General features: G+C 35.7%; 1 protein-coding gene across 1 annotated transcript in view; it reads right to left on the bottom strand.

Annotated features, from left to right (window-relative positions):
* Positions 1–25299, bottom strand: part of CLTRN (collectrin, amino acid transport regulator) — a 111260-nt gene that overhangs the window by 35556 nt on the left and 50405 nt on the right. The window lies entirely within an intron of this gene.

The following is a 25299-nucleotide window of genomic DNA, read 5'->3' as shown; positions in this document are numbered from 1 at the left end:
ACTGAGGCAAACAGAATGAAGTGACTTGTCTGGGATACGCATCTGAGGTGAGATTTGAACTTGGGGAAGCCAAACCTTTCTGACTCCAGGCCCTGCAATATATCTAATACACTTCCTAGTTGTTCTTTATTATAAATTCATTATATATATATATTCAATTATTAGTAATTCATTATACATTTTTGGTCTTATAACCAAAATGGATAAAATAAGGAAAAATTTTTAGTTTTATCATGGGATTTATTTGTAATAAAATTATTTTATCCAGCTACAACAGATAAGGATTCAATTTAATTGAACAAACATTTACAAGAATGGTACTTAAAAGATTTTTTCTTTTTTGCCCAAGTCTATGGTTTTATCAGTAATAGGAAGCTCCCAAAACATTGCAAGATGTCTAAACCCTTAAAAGAGGGTCTGATTGTCTAACAAGAAAGGCCAAATGGATAAAGAATGTCATTTGCTCATTGTATGATGTGCAGCTGGTTGGACAACCATAGGGCTAGTCTATCCAGTGTCTAGAATACAGCTACCAAAATACACACACTCAAACTAAAATAGAAAATAGGATATAGTAAAAGCATAAAAAAGTATAAAAGGACTATATGAGTAAAGCTCATTCCTAAATCAGAGAAAGGTTCATCAAGGAAGGATATTGAACATCATTGTAGCATAGTGAATAGAATGCTATATCTAGAAGACTCAGGTTTGAAGCCCACCTCAGACACTAACTGTGCAGCCATGGGAAATTACCTAACCTCTCTTGTTCTCAATTTCTTCTGGAAAATGATGTGAATTTTAACTAACATTCATATAGTAATGATATATAATTGATATATAATCTTCATGTTTGCAAAAAAAATGCTTTAAGGTTTGCAAAGCACTTTGCAAATATTATCTCTGTTGAAAACCCTGGGCAATAGATGCTCTTGTCCTCACCTTTTTACAGATCAGGAACCTGAGGCAGGCAGTTAAGTGACTTGTCCAGGATCACAAAGCAAGCATCAGAGGCTAGATTTGAACTTGGAACTTTTCTGACTCTGGTTCCAGGGCAGTATCCCCTGAACCACATAGCTTCCTCACTTTCACATGGAGTATTAAGGTTCATTCATTCAATAAATACTTATTAAGCTTCTTCTATGAGCCAGACATGGTGTTAAGCACTGAGGATACAAAAAGAACTTCGTTTGATCTCTCACAACAATCATGTGAGATAAATTCTATTAACATTTCCATATTGTTATTTAGGAAATCTGAGATTCAGAAAAAGACTCGCTCAGAATTATAGGGCTAATAAGTATCTGAGGTAAGATTTGAACCCAATTCTTCCTGATGTCCAGTGTCAATCATTTCTTAGGGCCATTGTGAGGTGAGGTTTCCATGAGATAATGTACATAAGTTATTTTGCAAACTTTAAGGCCTTGTATCAGTAGGATTATTGGCCAATGGATTGGTGAGAAGGTGGGGAGTAATCCATGAAGGTAGCTAAGAGTGATTTCAGATGATAATTAGGCATTGTTGCTTTCAGCCTTTATCTACTACACAACCCTATGATTGATTAATTTCGTCAAAATGGCAGTCCCACTTAGACAACCAACCCATGGAAGAAAAAGAAAGATTATTCTCATATCCGCTTACGTAGCCCCTTATTCCCTAGGGAAATGGGGATGGGGTGGGGGTGAGGGAATATATATATATATATTGTTGTGGAAAGAACACTAAATGGAAGAGTCAGAAGACAGTGGTTTAAATTTCAGCTCTGCTCCTTACTTGCTACCAATTTACATTGTGTAACCTCTGTGGTCCTCATCTATAAATGAATGAAGGGGTTGGTCTACATCAGAAGTTTTTATCTTTTTTTTTTTTTTTTTTGTATGTCCTGAATTCTTTCTGCTGGAGCCCATGGAACCTTTCTCAGAACACTGTTTTTAAATGCATAAAATCGAGTATATAGATTATATTCTAGAGGTCTCAGAAGCACAAACTTTGCCTCTAATACAATTCAATAAGATTACAGCCTCATCTCCCCCTTGAAAGTTCATGGATCCCTATAAACCAATCCATAGCACCAAGCTCCAGGTTAAAAATTCTTGGTCTAGGGCAGCATTGGCAAAGATGTGGTACACGTGCAGAGCTGGCACTTAGGGAGCTACTCTGTTCCCCCTCTTCTCAGCACCCCAGTGCCTGAAGACATTTTTTGCATGCCCCACCTCTCTGTCCAGCCACCAAAAGCAAGCACTTTCTCCCTCAACTCTCTCTGGTAATGGGGGCTCAAAGACCTCTTGAATTTGCCCTCTAGGCACTCAAACTCAGAAAAGTTTGGGGAGGGGTGGATCTCTAAAGTCTATGATCCTATAACTAACTACATAGTTATTCAGTTGTTTCAGTCATGTCTAACTCTTCATGACTCCATTTTGGGGTTTCCTTGGCAAAGATGCCATTTCCATTTCTTTCTCCAGCTCATTTTACAGATGAAAAAATTGAGGCCAACAGGAGTAAATGACTCACCTAGGGTCACGCAGCTAGCAAATATCTGAGGCTGGATTTGAACTCATGAAGTTGAGTCTTCTTAATTCATCAACTGAGTCACCTAGTTACCCTCATAACTACATAGTGCTACTATCAATTGCTTAGCAACCTGCTGGGAATTTAGAAGCACAGTATTCCCCCATAATGCTAATACTTTTCCTCTGTTGATTACCTCAAATATATCCTCAAATATTATTTGTACATAGTTGTTCACATGATGTCTTCTCCATTGGACTATGAGCACCTTGGGAATAGGGACTGACTTTTACCTTTCTTCATATGGGTTTAGCATAGTGCCAAATAGATGCTTATTGCTTGACTAATAGAATGTCAGAGTTGATAGAATGGGAATGGGCAGATGAGAACAATTTGTTCCAAATGCCATGAAGGCTGCTGAAGCAAGGGCAGTGTAGAGCTTAGAGCTTGGTCAGACACTGAAGATGTTGAGGTCATCTACTGAATCTGGAGCCATCACCACTCCCATGACTTTTGTCTTGCCACTGGACTTCAATGATTCTGGAAGAGAGAGTGAGACGGGCAGCTCTGTACAACTCTACCTCACTTAAATCCAATTCACCAGCACGTCAAAACATCACTTTGTGGTGTCATTGGTCCTCTTCAAAAATGAAGGACAAACAACTAGAACTGATAGAAACCTTAGAGATTATCTGGTCTCAGACCCCTGTTTTCTATATGAGGAAACTTCTTTTGGAGATATATACTTTGGAGATATATACAGTCCTATACTAGAAAAAAATGTAATTCTATACTACTTTCTCTAAAGTGACAGATGATGTAACATTTCTTCTTCTTCTCTGAAGAAAAGTGGATGTGACAGATTGTTGTTAATATTGGTGAGGTTTACTAGTAGCAGAAGTCTGAAATGTGTGTCATCTCTGAGAGAACTAAATTGCGCAAGAAAAAGAGAGTCAAGTAGACAATGAAGACAGGAATGACTGAGGGCACGCTCAGGGCAGGAATAAGCAGAGATTGGAAGGTGTTCCAGATGTGCATGAGTACACATAAATCAGACCCTCTACTATTTGCCTTTTGACCTCTATTCTGCCATTTGGTTCTTCATGGATTCAAATCTGCCCTCAGTTACTTACTGGCTGTGTGAACCTAGACAAGTCCCTTAACCCTGTTTGTGGTAGTTTCTTCCTCTGTAAATTGAGTTGGAGAAGGAAATGGCAATAATATCTTGGCCAAGAAAACTCCAAAATGGAGTCATGAAGAGTTGTACATGACTGAAATGACTAAACAACTATGTAGTTATAAGATCATAGATTTGAGTTGCAAGGGACCTTAAAGATCACCTGGTCCAGAGGTTCTTAACCTGGAGCTTGGAGTTATGGATAAATTTCAGGAATCCTTGAAAAAGGTAAGAGAGGCATTCTAGAGAGGAGACGGAATTTCTTTGCCTGCTTTTGTAACTGAGAAACAACAGGCTTTGAGGTCTAAGCCACAATTCATGGATCCAGAACAGAGTTGCACAATAGAGAAGAGGAATGTAGAATTGAACTGGTATCTTGAGAAAACTTTCCTTAGCAGAAAAACTGAAGACTACTTTCTTCCCTATAGTGTCTCTGGTGGCAGCCTTAGGTCCCCATTCACTATCATTAAGGGTTCTATGAGCACAATCTTTGCCTATAATCTCTTCAAAATCTATAGGTGCTAGAGGAATTTGGAACCAGGGTACCACAGGAGGATGAGGATGGCTGGGAGGATCAGAGGGAGGCAGATTGCCTAATTACTCCACAATGTGACTTTTAACAAGTTTCTTTTTCATAGACTTGGAACTAGAAGGGACCTTAGAGGTCATAAAATCCAGTCTCCTATCTTTATTGATGATCAAATTGAGACCCTATAGAGGAGTGTATACAAATACATGAATATACCTTTGTGTATATGCATGTATGTTTCTGTATGCATATATATATATACACGTCTATGTGCATATCTATAAAATAAATGATGTGACCACATTCTGAATTGCCTGTGTAACATAAAATATAGATGGTAAATCAGATTTAAAGTAATTTTCCAGATGTGAAGGGCAAATCATAGAAATGTTCCTACAATTTATAAATTTCCCTATAATTTGCATGGCATTTCATTTTTATCAATACCGAATTGGGGACAGTGTCTTCTCTAACACAAAGAACCAAGTAGAGCTTAGATGGTGAGCGAGGACTAGTTCTAGTGTTTTCAGGCCAAGCCCTAGGTGGTGGGCAGAAGTGTGTCCCAATGAGGAGGCACTCTAAAACTTGTTGGTTGGTGGCTTGAGTGCAGCACCACCTGGTGCTACAATGGAAAATCACATTTTATAAGAACTTGATGGTTAATGAATGAATGAAAAACCAGTTTTCTGTAAGCTTAGGGAAAGCCAGATATGAGAGAACTTGTTGGTTGTTATTGGCACTGTAACACCTAAAGTGTCCCCTGAGATATCTATCACTAGATATCTACCATGAACAATATATTGCATTATATTGCAAAAGAGAGTTCTGGGGTGTGGGAGAGGTTGGAGATGGAGAAGAGTATACTGGGAAATGATTGTAATATTGAAAACCCAAGATAATAAGAAGACTTAAAAATAATAAAGTACACTGATCCCAATTCCCCAAGTGTTTTTTGGCGGGGATAAGTGGGTGAGGAGGGAAGAATAGTTCTTTTAATTTAAAGGAGAAGGGAAGAAATCAATGTTTGATTATACAAATGTAGAAAATGGTAATATGGTAAAAAAATAATAAAATAATAGTCATGTGGCTATTCCTGATACATAAATTACCAGTAAAACATATTACATGAATAATATGGAAATATGTTTTGTGTGATAATACATGTATAACCCAAACTGAATTGCCTTTCAGATTTGGGGGTGGGGAGGGAGATACCATGAATCATATAATCTCAGAAAACTTAATGCAGAAATCCGTTATTAAAATAAAATAAATAAATTTGAAAAAAAATAAAACACTACCTAAACTGAAGATTTCATTATGAGAATATCATTAATGAATACTCTGGAGGGAGAAGATCATATATCCCATATATAGATAAAATCAGAATACTATTACTTTTATTCCTATGAAGATTATTCAAACATAATGTATTTGTTCTTTTTTATAATAACAAAAGCTTAACTTCACTTTTATGCCCTCTTCAAATTATTTTATTTTTCTTAAAAACTAAAGTATCCATAGTTTTATTTCTGCACAGAATGTTAAATTTCCTTCCAAGAACTATTTCCTCTGATATTGCTACACAGCGATCACTAAGGGTAGAATTAATTGAGCTTAGCTCAATTTAGGAAAATTCCTGAAAGGTCTTATAATAAAAGACATATTTGTATAGGCAAAAGGAAATGGATAGAAAATTAACTAAATAATTCAATGAAAATATCACCTAGGAAATTGCAGAAAATACCTGGTACTTGTAGCAAAGGTTTGAACTGGATTACATCCCATGGAGCATGTACCAAATTTTCCTGGAGGTTTATTATTGGTTATATTTATTAGCTCAGCCCTGAAGGACTTAGGTAATTTGCAATGATTATGCATCTCATTGTCACATTATCAAGGAATAACTGCATCAAATGGTTGCTGAACTGTTGGAAGCCAATAAGAGAATAGATAAAAATCTCTTTTGACACCTCTTATGATCCATACCTTTTCCTATTGGAAAAACATTATAGACTTATTGAAAAGCTTTGAGTCCATAATCAGACCAGAAGCTACTGAGTTAACAATTTCTCTCCTTGATAATTAAGAAGCCTGAACCCCCCAAAAATATATTACTTAGATAAAGACTGGAGCCAGACAATTTAGTCCAGACTATCTGACCAGGTGCAGATCTGTAAATCAAGGCAGAACGCAATTAGTAAGCATCTCCATGAAATTTATTTCCCAGAATTAACCCCTACTGGTTGGAATTTGGCCCTTGCCCTTGTACCTATCTCTCTACTTTTAGACTTTAATGGATTGTGTATGGTTTGTAATCCCTTCACAGCTGTGACTCTTTCTTTGTTTGAAACCAGTATAAAATAAAGTCCAAATCCCACAGCGTTAGAGCAACATGAGCTAACCACTAGTCTGGTTGTTCTCATTTTCTTTTTCCTGTCTTAACAATCTGATGCCACTAAATGCCACTCAGGACCCTAAAACCATATAGAGGCTGGCTCTCTATACTGAACCAATCTTGAAGAAAGTGTTCTAGCTTGCTAGCTCTTTCTCTCACTTAAAATTCTTCTTATTTGTCTCATCATCATGGTGCTATGGCTAGGCCTGGGATCAGAATGACTTAGCTTCCCAAGTTCAAATCTAACCTCAGACATCTACTAACTATGTCATTTAACCTTGCTTGCCTCAGTTTCCTCATCTATAAAATAAGCCAAAGAAGGAAATAGAAAATCCATCCAGAATTTTTGCTAAGAAAACCCTGAATAGTGTCATGAAGAGTCAGACACAACTGAAAAGCCTGGAAGATGATTTTTCACGGTCAGTTTCATGCCATTATTTGGCTTTTAGCTGTATTTCCAAGAAATGCACCTTTGAGAACTGGTTGTTTCTAAAGACTATGCTTTGAGCAGAAGGACTTGAACAATCCTTATAACCCTACCCATTGATTTTTCTATGGTTTTATACTACCTTGAACTCATTAATTTTCCTTCAAGACCAGATATACCCATCTCTGCATTGCTCACTGATCTGCATGGAAGAAATAAAAGAAAAGAAGGAGCAATATGCCCAAGGCAAGATATATATGATCACTAATATATGCTGGCAGCATGTTCAGATTGGAGGGAAGGGCATGAGCTTCTCCTTTACCCACTTCTAGGAGAGTCCTGGCACAGTTGTCAAATGAGAAAAAAAGTTTAGGATTCCTGCCTTTAAGGTATACTGAGTAGACTTCTCCTCCTGCCTCAGAGGTCAATCTTCTTGATGCCCCTTATGAATATATGCCATTGAGAAACAAGGGATCAGCTAAAGTAAGTGGCAAATTCCACTGTTTCACTATCTTAATTGATGCAAATATTCCTTGTTGTAAATACCCACCAAAGAACCAAGAGTCCAGCAAAAAGTGGGTGGTAAATTCCATTGTTTCATTATCTTAAAGTTCCAGCATCCTTCAGCAATGAGTCAGAACCAAAATCACCAACCAGAAGTAGCCAAGGGAATTTATCTAATGCTCCATAGGATGTGACCTAGTCCAAGTCCCATTTGCTTATTTACCTTACTCTGTATTCCCAATTATTTCACTAATTAGCTGTGTGATATTGGTAAAATCATTTAACCACTATGGAACCTTAGTACTCTGCTATGTTAAGTGAAGGAATTGTACAAGATAGTCCATTTTATTACTCTAATATTTTGTAATTACAGTTTCCTTTACTCTTATTACATCTTTCAGTCCTTAAGGACATGTACCTCCTCTTGAAAATTATGCTGTATACATGGTGTACGTCAAAATATTCACAGGATTTGGGTGGTAGTTTTGTTTTCCAAAAACATTAGAAACAAAGTAAATGGTCAAGAGCTGGGAAATAGTTAAACAAATTGTGGCGCATGAACACAACAGAATTATGAGTATATCATAAGAAATAACAAACATGAGGAATTGAGAAACATATAGAAACTGATCAGAAGAGAAGTAAACAGAACCAGAAAAACATTGTTAATTATACAATTACCCTAACCCCATAAACAGAATGAAAAAGCAAAACTGAATACTGTATAATTATAAAGCCAACCTTAGGCCCAAAGAAGAATTTAACAAATGTGCTTCATTCCCTTTTTAATAGAGGTGGAACACAATGAGTGTTGAATATCATATATATAGTTATATATGAAGAATGTATTGGTGGGTTTCACTGAACTGCTTTATTTTTTTTTTTAATTTTTTTTTTAAACCCTTGTACTTCGGTGTATTGGCTCCTAGGTGGAAGAGTGGTAAGGGTGGGCAATGGGGGTCAAGTGACTTGCCCAGGGTCACACAGCTGGAAATTGGCTGAGGCTGGGTTTGAACTTAGGACCTCCAGTCTCTAGGCCTGACTCTCACTCCACTGAGCTACCCAGCTGCCCCCTATGAACTGCTTTATTTTTAATTCTTTGTCATGAAGCATTGCTCTCTGGGAAGGGGAAACAGAAATGAAGGTATAGTAAAGAGTACAGATATCAATAAAAATAAGATAAAAATTTCAAAATTTACATTGACGCTTCTTGGTAATGAGTAGCAACTTATTTAGCAAGTTTTAATAAGGTCATTAATGGAAGAATAGAAGTTATTTATTTCTTCTGCAAACAAGATAAAGGTCTTTTACAAACGCACAAAAACATTCTTCCTTAAATGGTTCTAAGGCTGCAGAAAATATTCAAGTTAAGTAGAAATCTGGAAGCAAGTTGTTTATATTTGGATGTGTAGTATAGTAGGAGCCTGAGAATGATTGTCAGGAGAATGGCCACTAATAAGCCCTGGGGCTCTGTGCACATTATTATTTCTCCCTGGGCCTTGGTTTCCATGTCTGAATACTAGAAGTTTAGATTAGGTGATCTCCTGGGTCCTTTTCATCTCTAAAATTCTATTATCCTACTTTTATAACTATTGTCAGTCTATTATTCTTTCACTTGTTTTGGGAAAAGCCCCATCTGGTAGTGTTATGTAGTCAGTTTCATTAGAAGCCATTTTTCTTTTTATACCAAGTTGGTTTTTAAGAAATGTATATTGTATATGATGTGCTTTGTTCTGCATATCTTAGCATATATATTACTTCTAAGTTCCCATAATTCTTCCCTGTCTATTTAATGTTGCTCCCACAACAGTATGTTCTAAATAAGCCTAATTTTTAAGCTGCCCATTACAATGACAGCTTGGAATTTTAAATTAATGGTTTGAGAGAAGAGAAGGAATTATAGCCCAAGTTGGCTTGGAAGGGTAAAATGAATTTCAGGAATAACATTAAATCAGACAATGGACTACTTAGTGATACTGACTTGCTTTATTACCTTAGTAATGAGTTAATGGATATGAAAGTGCTTTGAAAAGTAAAAAGAGCTTTATAACATAAGGTACTATTGTCCCTTCTTTGTTTGTCTTAAAGAAAAAGGCAGCCAGAGTACAGTGCATAGAATATTGGACCTGGAGGCAAGAAGACACAGGTTCAAATCCTCACTCTGATTTATGGGACCATAAGCAAGTCACTTAAATTTTCTTTGCTTTAGACAGCTAAGATTTTTGATAGGGTTGCAAATAGGTGAGAAATTCTCACACCAATATAGTATACACAATATAACATTGCTTTATTTATTTATTTTTAAACCTTTCAGGGCATCTAGGTGGCTCTGTGGATATAGCCAGCACTGGAGATAGGAATTCCTAGATTCAAATCTGAACTCTGACACTTCCTAGCTATGTGACCCTGGGCAAGTCATGTAAGCCTACTTGCCTAGCTCTTATTATTCTTCTGCCTTGGAATCCACATGGATTCCAAGGCAGAAGGTAAGGGTTTAATTTTTTTTCATTGTTTTCTCTATTAAAAAACAAATAATCTCAGAGCAATTATTTGTCTTACTCCTATCTCCACTATTTCCCTGCCTCCTTATGAATTTTTTTAAGCTTATCAACCAATTTGGAGGGAATAAAGGAGAAAGAGTATAGTTAGATTTCAACTACTTCAGCCATGTGTAAATCAAAATATAACTATTAAATCAATATACTATTTCTACCAGAAATTATTTTTCTATCTGTAACACATGGATTTCTACTGGCCTAGAAATAATCATATTGCTAATATTTCATTGACTCGAGATATTGTTCCAAAATAATGAAAATTGATCCACCTTGGATATGACTGGAAAGAAGCAATGAATACAGAATTAGATAACCCAAAACACACACACACACACACACACACACACACGCACACACACAAAGACACAATGTGATACCCAGAGACATTTAACTACCTAGTGAGAGCTTCTTTTACATATATCCACATGTGATTATGAAGAAATACTGTATAATTAGAATTTTATTCCCAAGACTAAAAATATATCCTCCCTACATTAGCATGTAATGTGAGAAGGAACATAGGAAGTTGAGTTTAGAGTCCTGGGGAGTAAAATTCTAATCATACAATACACTTATGCAAAGAAAACAAAACTAATACACATTAAAAGCATACCTAGGAAAAATATTCTTGATATATGCATAGAAGTGTGTATGTATTCATAATAACAACTTGCATTTGTAAAGTTCTCTAAGGTTTATCAATCAACCAATACATTTATTAAGCACCTTCTATGTGTTAGGCAAGGCAGTTAAGGTGGCACTTTGGATAGAGATCCAGGCTTGGAGTCAGGAAAACTCATCTTCCTGAGTACAAGTTGCACTTCAGACATTTACTGTCTAGTGACCCTGGACCAGTCACTTATCGTTGTTTGCCTCAGTTGACTCATCTGTAAAATGAGCTGGAGAAGGAAATGGCAAACTATTCCAGTATCTTGCCAAAAAAAAAAAACAAAACAAAATAGGGTCACGAAGAATCAAATACAATTGAAACAATTGAACATCAAATGTGTTAGGCACTGTGCTAAGTGCTATGGCTACAAAGAAAATTAAAAGATAGTCCCTGATTGTAACTGTTATGGTCAATCTAGGGACTGAGTTATTTGGGAGTGTTGAGTCCTAATGGGACACCTAGACTTAGTAGTGAACCCAAAAGGTCAAACCCAATGCAGCTGATGTTAAAAGAAGAATATGTAGAATCTATTTACTCCAATCCCAAGATGGCTAATAGTAACCCAGGGCTAGCAGCCTGAGCTAGAAATCAGCTGAAAGTGGAACTCAGCTAACTCTTGTCCAACTGAAGCCCTGTAAGTTTGATATTGATGGATATATCTCTTAAGTTGATTCCCTATAGATCTGATTATTTGATCTATAAAGACTAATTAATTAGTTTGACCTGTTCTGACTACGGATTTGATCTCAAGAAGCTGATTGAAGGATTATTGAAGTAAACTCCTCTCCTAAGCTGACACAGGACACAGTCAACTGAAGTCTCACTAGATCTTTGAGAACTATCAGGCAAGTGATTCTTATAAGATGTTTAATAGTTGATGAGTTTAGGGAAAGGGGACCTGGGAATCCTAAATCGATCTAGATGGATAAATTATTGTTGAATCTTCTCTTGAATATTGTTGATCAAGGATCTTGGTTGGCTGACAGCCTGGCTGAGCCCTGACAGACCTCAGACCTGAGTCAAAGTTTGACTCTGCTGAATGATATTTATCTTTGCTGATCTTCTTGGTGGTTATAAATCAGGAAACAGAGATGGATGGAACACAATTGTCTCAGTCTGATAGCTGAAGCTGATTGCTGAGTAAAGAGAGTATAAGCTATGCTTAAAACCCTATCCACCCTCACCCAAATATCTCCAAACCAAGACCCAGATGGATTTAGCTCTATTCCTTTTATACCCAAGCCTAACTGCCTTGGCTCATGCCAGACTCATGCCAAACTGAGTCCATTCTGCATTCTAAGCAGGTAACTGTCCATCACTCTTGACTCAACTTGACTACCATATATTTTCTTACATAATGCATGGGAGTCTCATGGAGGAGACAAAAAGACACAACTATGTACAAATAAGTTACATACAAAATAAATTAGAAATAATCAATGGAGAAAAAATGCTACAATTATGGGTTTACCAGGCACTTTCCTTACAAAAACTCTATGAAGTAGATTGCAAAAGTCTAATCATCCTTGTTTTATAGATAAGGAAATGGAGGCTGGAGAAGTTAGTGTGTGAGAAAGAAGCAAAAAACTTAAGTGGTGGAAATCTGAGGCTATCTGGAAGATAGAAGGAAGAAGTCATTGGGGGAGGATAAATGTTCAGCAAAGTCATCATTCTTCAAAGTAATTAGCAATAATTGTGTCATGAACCAAGTACCAACTATGCTATATTCTTGAAGACTTCAGATTATGTTCAGGAACTTGGGCTGTTTCCTATGACCTTTCCATTTATATATAATGATATATGTATGTATACCCATATACATATACACATATGCATACCACATATATAGATATATACACGCATATGCAGTACTGTCTAAGACTCTTAGCCCATTTGCCGACTGGCTTATATACTTTATGCAAGAGTGAGATTATACAAACTATGCCTCTCCCACAAAAAAAATGGGTTTGGTTAGCTGAATATTTCTTCTTAAAGGGACAACTAAAATTTTACCTTCTAGAGCAGGGGCTGGCAACCACTTTGGCCGTGAGAGCCATAAACACCACATTTTTTTAAAATGTAATTTTGTGAGAGCCATACAGTGCTCACAGTACACGCTCCTGTAACAGCGCCTGAAAAAAATTGACTTTATGGCTCCTGCAGAAAGAGCCATGCGTTGCCGACCCCTGTTCTAGAGGGTTTCTTCCAAAATGTCAGGTTTTTTTCCCCTTATCTTCTTATGAGAACAGATTGCATAATGGCCCCATGTTCCATATATGGTGAAAAAGAAGACTTTCATAAATGTCTAGCCTTAGGCACATCTGGACAAATTCTAGGATGCTAAAGGCATGTGCCAAACACCTCTTATCAAGGATATCTCGCCAATGCATTTCAAGAGATTTTCCTTGTTATTTTACTCACAATATGATTATTGATTACTGATTCTTATAGATAATTATTCAATCAATCAGAATTTTTACTTATTAAGTCTATGACTATAACTTATCATTATAATACTAGGTATCTAATAGGATTATGTGTAGAGGATATAAAGGTTAAAAAGGTATGAAAGAATGAATATAAACTATCGTTCTTTAATTAGATTATCTTTTACAGTATGTATTTCTGTGTGTGTATATGTGTGTTTATACATATATAATATCCCCCATATATTCTATATACCTCTTTAAAGACTTAGCATTTATACATTAAAAAAATCAATCAGCAAGTATTTATTAAACAAAACACAACTCCACTTTAGTATATTGTCATTAATTACTTTAATTTCTTTTTAAAAGTTATCATACTCAGTAAAACTGAATATTAGTCATCTGTATAACTAATTTTCATATATTCCACTGTCTTTTAAAAATGCATGGATCAAGTGAAAATACTTGCATTTTTACCAAAAAATACTGAGAATTTAATAGGCAAATACTATTAGAGCAATCTCGATTTTACAATTCCCCCCCCAAAAGATGAAAATGTAAATTTCTTTTCTCTTTCCACACAAGAACTATTGGTCTAATATGCTTCAGATTTGGTTTCCCTACTACTTTGCGTCAATGAACTAGAAGGCAAATCCATTCAAGCTACAAAAGAGAATCAGACTATTGTTTCTGGAAATCAAAAATAGTAGAGGACACCGAGATAAATGTCTGTTGTACAAGCCGGAGACCACTAATCTTTTTACCATGGATACAATACTAGACTGTTCTTTTTAAATCATAAGACTTAACAACACAAGATCAAACATATGACCAGCCAGAGGATGAAATCTGCTCAACTTCTTAACTCTGAGTGGATCATTTGGATTAGAACATTTTTTTTTTACCATTCTTGCTAACAACTATAACTCTTGAAGAACCCATATTTAAGAAATTAGGCAGACAAATCAGAATGATTTATAGAATTAAACTAAATTTATACCTTTCCTTGCTATATATCTCTTGGTAACATGTCTTGTCAGAAAGTGTTTCTTTATACTTCACCTAAATTCCTCAACAAATTATAAAGAACAACTGTTTTCAATTATTCAGTTACCATTTTTAATGTATGTATGGGGAAAAACTCAGGTGACCATAACCCACTTCATTTGAACCCTCACTTTTCTTGGATTCTCATCATTCCCCAATTCTCTATTTTTAAGGGAGAAAAAAATAACAAGAAGTATTCTGATGGCAAGACTTTACTTAAAAAAAAAAACAAAAAAAAAAACCTTGCCTTCCAAGTTAGAATCAACATTGTATATTGATTCCAAGACAGAAGACTGTTAGGGCTAGGTAATTGGGAATGGGGTAGGGGGTGTTAAGTGTTAAGCCCAGGGTCACACAGCTAGGAAGTATCTGAGGGCAGATTTGAACACAGGACCTCCTATTTCTGGGCCTAGCTCTCAATCCATTGAGCAACCTAACTGCTCCTAAGACTTTATTTTTAAAGACCTGTTCTTTTTACTGGTGTGGTCTTCTTTCCACTGATAAATTAAACCAACAAACATGTGTTAGCTTTTACTTTATTAAATACAACTGCATTAGGCTCTGAGGATGCAACAAGTATGGGGAATTAAGTCAAATGTTTTTGTGGACCTCTTTATTCAAGAATTCAAAGTGTAGTTGAAATGGATGCCTGTAGAACTGGACAGAAATCATTAGTGTATTGTGACTTGGAGGTTGCATTTGCTCCAGAAAATGACCAATACCCTTTTCACTTCTCCTGAAGAAGGGGTAGAGATGAAATCTCTCCAAAGGAGAGATGTGCAAACTAGCTAAGGGATGCTAAAAAACCTGTCTTGATGAATGAGATTGCATCCACTGCTTCAATGCTGCTGTCCCCTGATTGGGGCTGGAGATAGTTGGAAAAGCATGTAGCTAAACAATTCAGGGTCAGTTCAAGAATGGGAGCTGCCCTTGTTTGCTCAGAATTAAAATAATGATACTCCTTCTCTATCCTCTCTTCTCTCCTCTCCATTTTAGAGCTTATTTCTCTTTTTAAAAAATTTTACTATTTTCTATTTCTGAGCATCTAGTCTCTTAAAGTCTATAATATTAAGAAACTAACTCATTCAGTATTGGTTTGTATGTATTTCATTTGCTCAAAGATGGTTGAGAGGGAGACAGTGCTTGGCTACACACAGATCATTTTTAATTCACTGGGATTTTTCACCAGTCAGAGATTTTTATTGATAGATACTATTATATTTCTTCAAAAGCAGGTAAAAAAATTAAACAAATCCAGACTCCCCCCCAAAAAAATCCTGGACACAGAATGAGTTAGTAATGTTTTGTGGTTGGAGGTTGATTTGGTAATTAAAGAACTAGTCTTATTTCTATGTGTTAAAGAAACCTGTCTTTCCACTTCTGAAGGATGATGTGGATGGAACTAGACTATAGGGAAAGTCAGTCCACAGGGCAACCCTAAAAGGAGAATCTAGAGAAGAATGGTTTCACTCACATGAATTTGACCAAAAGGTCCCCCTTCAGTGTTCCTCTTCAGACACAAAACTCCTACTAGAAGCCAGTTATGCAGATAACATACATTCATGAAAGTTCCAACCACAATTGGTTAGATCTATCATCTGGGAAGGGTTTATGACTAAACAAGGGATAGAAAGGATCTCACAATAAAATAGACAATTTTAATTACATAAAATGTAAAAGCTATACAAACAAAACCAGTGCAATTAAAATTAGGAGATAACTAAATGGGGGGGGGGCACAGTTGTAGCAGTTTTGCCTGAAAAGTGTTTTTGTTTCCAAAATATAGAAGGAAAATAGTACAAATCTGTAAGAATAAACTAATTCCCAATTGATAAATGATTAAAGGAAATGAAAGAGCAATTTCCTAAGGAATAAATCCAAGCTAATATTATAAAAACACATTCCAAATCACTAACAAAGAAAAAGATATTAAAGCAATTCTAAGGTTCTTCCTCATATTCATTAGATTGTCAAAGCTGACCAAAAAAAGAAAAATGACAAAATTTGGAGGGGCTGCAGGAAAATAGGCACATTGATATACTTTTGGCAGACTTGTGAATTGGTACAGTCATTCTAGAAAGAAATTTAGAATTCTGTCCAAGAACTTAAAAAATGTACATACCCTTTGATCCAATAATGCCTCTATAGGTCTGGATTCAAAGAGATCAAAGAAAAAGGAAAAGGACCCATATATACAAAAGTATTTATAGTAGTGGTATTTTTTAAATTATAAAGGTATTTGTAGCTACTACTATTTCGCAGTAACAAGTAACTCAAAACTAGACAATACCTATCAATTGAATAATGGTCATGTAATTTATTTTATAAGAATATAATGGAATACTAATTGTACCATAAGAATTTATAAAAAGGACAATTTCAGTGAAATTTGAGAAGATTCAAATGAACTCATGCAGAACAAAGTGAGCAGAACAAGGAGAAATATGTGTGTGTGTGTGTGTGTGTGTGTGTGTGTGTGTGTGTGTAACAAGAACAATGTTATGAAGAAAAATAACCCTTAAGAACTCTGATTACCATAATGACCAACCATGATTCCAGAGGAATGATAATGAAGCATAAAACAAATGTCCTGACAAAGAAGTTGTAAGACTCAAGGTGCAGAATGAGATGTATATCTTTTAGACATGGCCATCATGGGAATTGTCTGTTATATGAGTTACTTTTTTTAATTTTCCAATGAGGTTAGAGATGGGAATGGCTAGAAAGGAAAGAAAATTTCATTAATGGGAAAAAAACAAATTTTAACTTTAAAAAAAAGAGAGGACAACTACAAAGGATTCATGATGAAAAAAGCTATCTACTACCATAGAAGGGACAGAGTCCAAATGCAGATTGAAACATACCATTCTTCACCATATTTCTCCATGAATTTTTCTCTAGTGTAAGCAATATGTCTCTTGTTTTACAACATGATGGACAGAGAAATATGTGTCATATGATAATATATATAAAACATATATCGTATTACCTCAGATATGGGAGGGATAGTTGTGAGGAATGTAATAAATGACATAGATTTTTGGACATAACTAACGTGAGAATTTGTTTCTCTTGGATAAACACATTTACTATGATTTATTACATACTTATAACAAACCATATGCATTATAATATTATGTTGCATATTATATTAGATTACATATAGAAAACAAAAAGAGGTAGTAACAAAAAGAAGAAAATAGTACCTATTATCAAATATAACAGAGATCAAGGAGAATAGAGCTTGATAAAAAGACAACTCGATTTCCCTATAAGTGGTCATTTAATCATTTGGGAAAGCCTTTTCAGTAGAGTAGTCAATGGGGCCAGAAACGCCCATATACACTTCTGTTTGATGTCTTTGGATGGATATAATTTATGGGCATTCTTGATTTTGCAATGAAAAAGTCTTCAAGTTTATCTCTAGCATTAGTTAATTTCTTTCACTTTTTGACATGATTGTTTTTGTGTGTCTACTGTGCTCATCTTTGTTGTGCATTGGAAGTGTGTTTGTGTGTGTGTGTGTGTGTATGTGTGTGTAAAATGAAGGACTGTGCATCTACAAAGGGCATCAAAATCTTGGACTTGTGAAATTTCATCCCTTTTGTGTATTCTCCATTCCCCTGGAGTCAGGCTCCCTAGATTCCTCCATATGAAGAAGCCACATGAGCTAAGCACCCTGAGATACAAATATGTGCACATCCCAAGAAGAAATCTTTGTTAGTGCTCTTATCATACAAATTTAAAAACCACTGTACAAACGTAAACCCTCACTGCTTCATGTGATTTGACTTAAAGATGAACACAGTGAACCTAACACAGCACTCAATCATCCAAGATTCAATTTTGTTCAGTAACTATATTAATTATAACTGGAAAATATATCAATATGTATGTATTAGAGAGGTTTTCAACAATGACATTCTGCCTCTCAGTTAATCAAAAAATGCAATTAACTGCAATACCCTCCCCCACCAAAGCATTATAATTCACCAAAGTTTAATTTTAACAGCACCTAGATTTAAAAATCATTACTATTGCACCATAGCCCCATTTTTTCCTCTAAGAAAAATAACCCAATATTTATTCATTATTAAGGGACTTAATGAAATCAGCACAGTATCATGTGCAAACAGGAGCATATGGAAAACCTTGATTGCATTAAACCCCAGAATACTGCAGAGCCTCCAAGGGAAGATAAACACACACACACAAACACACACGTCTGGTTGAACTATCTACCCTGGAAAAAACAAGCAACTGAAGAATGTGTATTTCCGTGTTGCAGCTAGATGAAAAAAACAAACATTAATGCCTATTTTGGACAGACAATTCAAACAGACAAAGAGCAGGGCCAAGTGTTGAACAGGAAGAGGAGAACAGGCTGGGTTTCTGAAACAAACTTTCATTTTTTCAACACAAATATTTCTTGTATGGTTGTTGTCATAGAATAGTACCATCTGAAGAATTTAAGTTGATCACAAAAGGAGAGGAAGAGACAAGGGTGGGAATAAGTAGTAAGCTGCACAAGGTAAATAAGATACTGTAAAGGAGAAATGCGTAAAAATTGTCATTAAAAAAACTCTCACATAGGAATAGGATGTGCAGAATAAGCCCTTCAGTAAGCAGTAAATGGCCCAGATTTATTGGTTCCCTTGCGGTGTCAAGTAATCTAAAGAATGGACCCCAAGATTTTGGATGGACCTCCCTCTAGCAGTTTATAGGATGAGATAGCTATGGAGAACCAGCATGATGGGTCACAATCTGCATTCAGCTAAATTCAACGAGAATATATTAAGCACAGAATGACTCAGTAGAGAGAGCAACAATCTTGGAGACTGGAAGTCCTGGATTCAAATTTGACATCAGATCCTTCCTAGCTGCATGACCCTGGGCAAGTCACTTAATTCCAATTACCTGGCCCTTACCACTCTTCTGTCTTGGAATCAATACTTGGTATATCTTCTAAAACACCAGATAAAAAAAAGAATAATGAACTGGAGGAATTCCATGTGAACTGGAATGACCTCCAGGAATTGATGCAGAGTGAAAGGAGCAGAACCAGGAGAATTTTGTACACAGAGACTGTGTACAAATCTGTACTGTGGTACAATCAATCATAACGGACTTCTCTACTAGCAGCAATGCAATGATTCAGAGTAAGGCTGAGGGACTTATGAGAAAGAAAACTAGCCACATTCAGAGGAAGAACTGTGAGAGGAGAAACACAGAAGAAAAACAACTGCTCAAACACATGGGCTGATGCGGAAATGATTGGGAATGTAGACTCTAAATGATCACCTCAGTGCAACTATCAATAATATAGATATAGGTCTTGATCAGTGACACATGTAAAACCCAGTGGATTTGCATGTCAGATTTTGGAGGGGGAGTTAAAGGGAGGGAAAGAACATGAATCATGTAACCATGGAAAATATTCTTAATTAATTAAATAAAAAAATTTTATTATGAAATAAAAATAAAATAAAACAGCAGATAAGGGCTTTTAAAAAAAGAATATATTGAGCATTTACTATGTATGGAGCACTTTGCTAGGTATTTGTAATCTACTGAAGGGAAATGGCCTATACATCAATAGGTATATAAAAATACATGAAGAGCAAATACAAAGTAATTTGTGGGCAGGGGGATAATTGTAGAGATCAAGAAAGTCCTTCTATAAGAGATGAGCCCTGAGCTGGTTTTTTAAAAATTGATTAGTTAATTAATTTGTTACATTAAAGTTTCCAGCTATCTCCCTCCTTTTCTCTCCTCACACTAGAAAAGGTGTCATTTAACAAAAAAGATAGATGTATATATAAAACTTTGTTTTACTCATTTCTATTTATCAGTTCTTTCTCAAATTAAACAATATTTCTGTTACTGTATATAATGTTCTCTTGGCTCTATTCATTTCACTCTTTTAATAATTTCAAACCTACTCATCATTTTTATGGAATAGTAGTATTCCATCTTTCCCCAATTGATGGCCATGCCCTGCATTGTTTTTTAAAGGAAGCTAACTCTGTTTGCCTCAGTTTCTTCATCTGTAAAAAGAGTTAGAAAGGAAATAGCAAACTACTCCAGTGTCTTTGCCAAGAAAACCCCAATGGGGTCATGGAGAGTCAGACACAACTGAAACAACTCAATACCACCACCATCAAAGGATTCTACAAGTCAGAAATGAGGAAGAAAAGTATTCTATCTATGAACGGCAGAATCAATTGTTTCCCACAATGGTGGGAGACGGAAGGTCATGCAAGGAGAAGAGCAAATAGGCAAATCTGGCTGAGATTCAGAATCTAGGAGGGAGAGTAAAGCACAATAAGCCTAGAAAGGTAAGTTAGAGCCATATCATAAAGATTTTTAAAAGCCAAATAGAATGGTTTGTATTTTATATTAAGATATAATAGAGGAGCGTCTGCTTGGGTGAAGGCAGTGCCCTAAGAGTGTCTGCGCTGGCAAAGGCAGTGCCCTAGGCTTGAATAAAGATCTCCAGCCCAGGCTTGGATCTACAGTGAGGACCTGGTGCGGACCAGAGCATGGCTGTGGAAGAAGCCCCAAAGACTGCTGTAGGAGCCTCGGGCAGAGGGGCAGACCGGGATCTACCAGGAGGCCTGACCCCGAGGACAAGGAGACGGAAGCCCTGGGAGCTTAGAAAACGCAGGCAGACCCTGAGTGTGAAGACAAAGCTGAAAAGGGGTGGGGCTAACGATGGCAAGCCAAGAACTCCAGAGGAAGAAAAAGATTATAAAGAAAAACTCTGGAACACTCGACAACTTTTACACAGAGAAAATCCAGACAACAGAGGAGGACAAACAAGTAATCATATCCAAACCTTACCAAAAAAATGAAAGCTGGTCACAAGCTATTGAAGAGTTCAAAAATGAGATGTTGAAGAAGATGGAAGAGATCTGGCAAGAAAATAACAGCTTAAAAGGCAGAATTTTGCAATTGGAAAGTGAGGCTCAGAAATCAAATGAACTGATAAGCAAATTGAACACCAGAAATGACCAGGTTGAAAAGGAAAACCAAAAGATTATAGCCGAAAACCAAAAGATTGTAGCCAAAAACCAGTCCTTAAAGGCTAGAATTGAAAAATTAGAACATAATGATCTCTCAAGACAACAAGAACAAATAAAACAAAGCCAAAAGACTGATAAAATAGAAGGAAACATGAAATATCTTAATGTGAAAGTGACAGACCAAGAAAACTGGTCGAGAAGAGACAATTTGGGAATCATTGGTCTTCCAGAAAAGGCAGAAATTAATAGAAACTTGGACTCCATACTTAAAGAAATTATTCAGCAAAATTGCCCTGAAGTTCTACAACAAGAGGGCAATATAGACATTGAAAGGATCCATAGATCACCCTCTACACTGGACATAGAAAAGTCAACACCAAGGAATATAATCGCAAAATTTAAGAGGTTCCAAGTAAAAGAAAAAATCTTACAAGAAGCCAGAAAGAGACAATTCAAATATCAAGGAGCACCAATCAGGATCACACAGGATCTGGCAGCCTCCACGCTAAAAGACCGCAAGGCTTGGAACACAATATTCAGAAAGGCAAGAGAGCTGGGCCTTCAGCCACGGATCAACTACCCATCGAAACTGACTATATACTTCCTGGGGAAAGTATGGGCATTCAACAAAATTGAAGAATTCCAAGTTTTTGCACAAAAGAGACCAGGACTAAATGGAAAGTTTGATACCCAACCACAAAAATCAAGAGAAACATGAAAAGGTAAATAAGAAACAGAGGGAAAAGAAAGAAAACTTATAATTTTTTAAAATTTGACTCTTTAAGGGCTTAAATAAGATCCAATTATCTGTATTACTATGTGGAGAAATGCTATGTATAATTCTCTGTAGTGAACTCTATTCACTATTATAGCAACCAGAAGAATAATTCATAGGGAGAGGACAGGATACTAAACGGTCTAAGATGACATGGGGTGTAGGAAAGAGGGGGGGAATAATAGGGAACACCAAGAAAAATCTGAGTAAATAAGAAAAATAGGATATTCTATTACACATAAAGAGGACATGGGAAGGGGAGGAGATAAATACTATTATAAGAAGGAGAAGAAGAGAGCATTAAGAGGGAATAATCAAACCTTACTCTCAGTATAATCAACCGGGAGAGGGAAGAGTAGCTTTATTATCCATTCGGATAAAAAAAACTCTATCTAACCCTACTGAGAAAGTCAGAAGGGACAAACCAAAGGAAACAGGGGAGTGGGGAGGCCAAAAAAGGGAGTGGAGAAGAAGGGGGAAGGAATTAATTAGGCCTTTAAAAATAAAAAGAGGGGAATAACAAGGGAGGGGGAAGAAAGGGAAGTCAATCAAGGGAGGGAATAAGGGACACTGGCTCAAAGCAAACCACTGGTTTAAAAGAAAATAGTGTAAGAAGAAGGGGTGGGTGTAGGGGAGGATACAAAAATGTCAGTGAATGCACAACTGATAATTGTAACTCTGTATGTGAATGGGATGAATTCCCTCATAAAACAGAAGCAAATAGCAGAGTGGATCAGAAACCAAAATCCTACCATATATTGTCTACAAGAAACACATATGAGGCGGGTTGACACACACAAGTTTAAGGTTAAGGGCTTGAGCAAAATCTTTTGGGCGTCAAATGAAAAAAAGAAGGCAGGAGTGGCTATTATGATCTCTGACAAAGCCAAAGTAAAAATAGATATGATTAAAAAAGACAGGGAAGGTAATTACATCCTGATTAAAGGCAGTATAAACAATGAGGAAATAACACTGCTCAATATATATGCACCAAGTGGTATAGCATCCAAATTCATAAAGGAGAAAATGGCAGAGCTCAAGAAGGAAATAGATAGTAAAACCATAATAGTGGGAGATCTAAATATTCCTCTTTCAGATCTAGATAAATCAAACCAAAAAATAAATAAGAAAGAGGTAAGAGAGGTGAATGAAGTCCTAGAAAAATTAGATTTAATTGATATGTGGAGAAAAATAAATAGGGACAAAAAGGAATACACCTTCTTTTCAGCTGCACATGGTACATTCACAAAGATTGACCATGTAATAGGACATAGAATCATTGCAAACAAATGCAAAAGAGCAGAAATAATAAATGTAACCTTCTCAGATCATAATGCAATAAAAATAATAATTAGTAAGGGCACATGGACAGGCAAATCAAAAACCAATTGGAAATTAAACAATATGATTCTCCAAAACCAATTTGTCAAAGAAGAAATCATAGAAACAATCAACAATTTCATTGAAGAGAATGACAATGATGAGACATCCTACCAAACTCTGTGGGATGCAACCAAAGCAGTACTCAGGGGGAAATTCATATCCTTGAATGCATATATTAACAAATTAAGGAGGGCAGAGATTAATGAATTGGGTATGCAACTCAAAAAATTAGAAAGCGAACAAATTAAAAACCCTCAGATGAAAACTAAATTAGAAATACTAAAAATTAAGGGAGAAATTAATAAAATCAAAAGTAAAAGAACTATTGAATTAATAAATAAGACTAGAAGCTGGTATTTTGAAAAAACAGATAAAATAGACAAAGTACTAGTAAATCTAATAAGAAAAAGGAAAGAAGAAAACCAAATTGACAGTATTAAAGATGAAAAGGGAGACCTCACCTCTAATGAAGGGGAAATTAAGGCAATCATTAAAAACTATTTCGCCCAATTATATGACAACAAATATAACAATTTAGGAGATATGGATGAATATCTATTAAAATATAAATTGCCTAGATTAACAGCAGAAGAAATAGAATACCTAAATAATCCCATATCAGAAATAGAAATTGAACAAGCCATCAAAGAACTCCCTAAGAAAAAATCACCAGGACCTTATGGATTCACAAGTGAATTCTATCAGACATTCAAAGAGCAACTAATCCCAATACTATACAAATTATTTGATATGATAAGCAAAGAAGGAGTCCTACCAAATTCCTTTTATGACACAAATATGGTACTGATTCCAAAGCGAGGTAGACCAAAAACAGAGAAAGAAAACTATAGACCAATCTCCCTAATGAACATAGATGCAAAAATCTTAAATAGAATATTAGCAAAGATACTCCAGCAAGTAATTAAGAAGATCATCCACCATGATCAGGTGGGATTTATACCAGGAATGCAAGGATGGTTCAACATTAGGAAAACCATCCACATAATTGACCATATCAACAGTCTAACAAACAAAAATCACATGATTATCTCAATAGATGCTGAAAAAGCCTTTGACAAAATACAGCATCCATTCCTATTGAAAACACTGAAAAGTATAGGAATAGAAGGACCCTTCCTAAAAATAATAAACAGTATATACCTAAAACCATCAACAAACATCATATGCAATGGGGATAAATTAGAAGCCTTTCCAATAAGATCAGGAGTAAAACAAGGATGCCCATTATCACCTCTATTATTCAACATAGTACTAGAAACACTAGCAATAGCAATTAGAGAAGAAAAAGAAATTGAAGGTATCAAAATAGGCAAGGAGGAGACTAAGCTATCACTCTTTGCAGATGATACGATGGTATACTTAAAAAATCCTAGAGAATCAACTAAGAAGCTGGTAGAAATTATCAACAACTTTAGCAAAGTTGCAGGATACAAAATAAATGCCCATAAATCATCAGCATTTCTATATATTTCCAACACATTAGAGCAGCAAGAGGTAGAAAGAGAAACACCATTTAAAATCACCCTAGACAATATAAAATACTTGGGAATCTATCTACCAAAACAAACAACAATTATACGAAAACAACTACAAAACACTTTCCAAAAAAATAAAACTGGATCTCAACAATTGGAAAACCATTAATTGTTCATGGGTAGGACGAGCTAACATAATAAAAATGAACATTCTACCCAAATTAATTTACCTATTTAGTGCCATACCTATCAAATTACCAAAAAACTTCTTTACTGAATTAGGAAAAACTATAACAAAGTTCATTTGGAATAACAAAAGATCAAGAATATCAAGGGAAATAATGAAAAAAAAATGTGAAGGAAGGGGGCCTAGCAG

Source organism: Gracilinanus agilis, chromosome 3 (assembly GCF_016433145.1).
Source record: "Gracilinanus agilis isolate LMUSP501 chromosome 3, AgileGrace, whole genome shotgun sequence".
Lineage (NCBI taxonomy): Eukaryota > Metazoa > Chordata > Mammalia > Didelphimorphia > Didelphidae > Gracilinanus > Gracilinanus agilis.
This window is presented reverse-complemented; position numbering and strand designations above follow the sequence as displayed.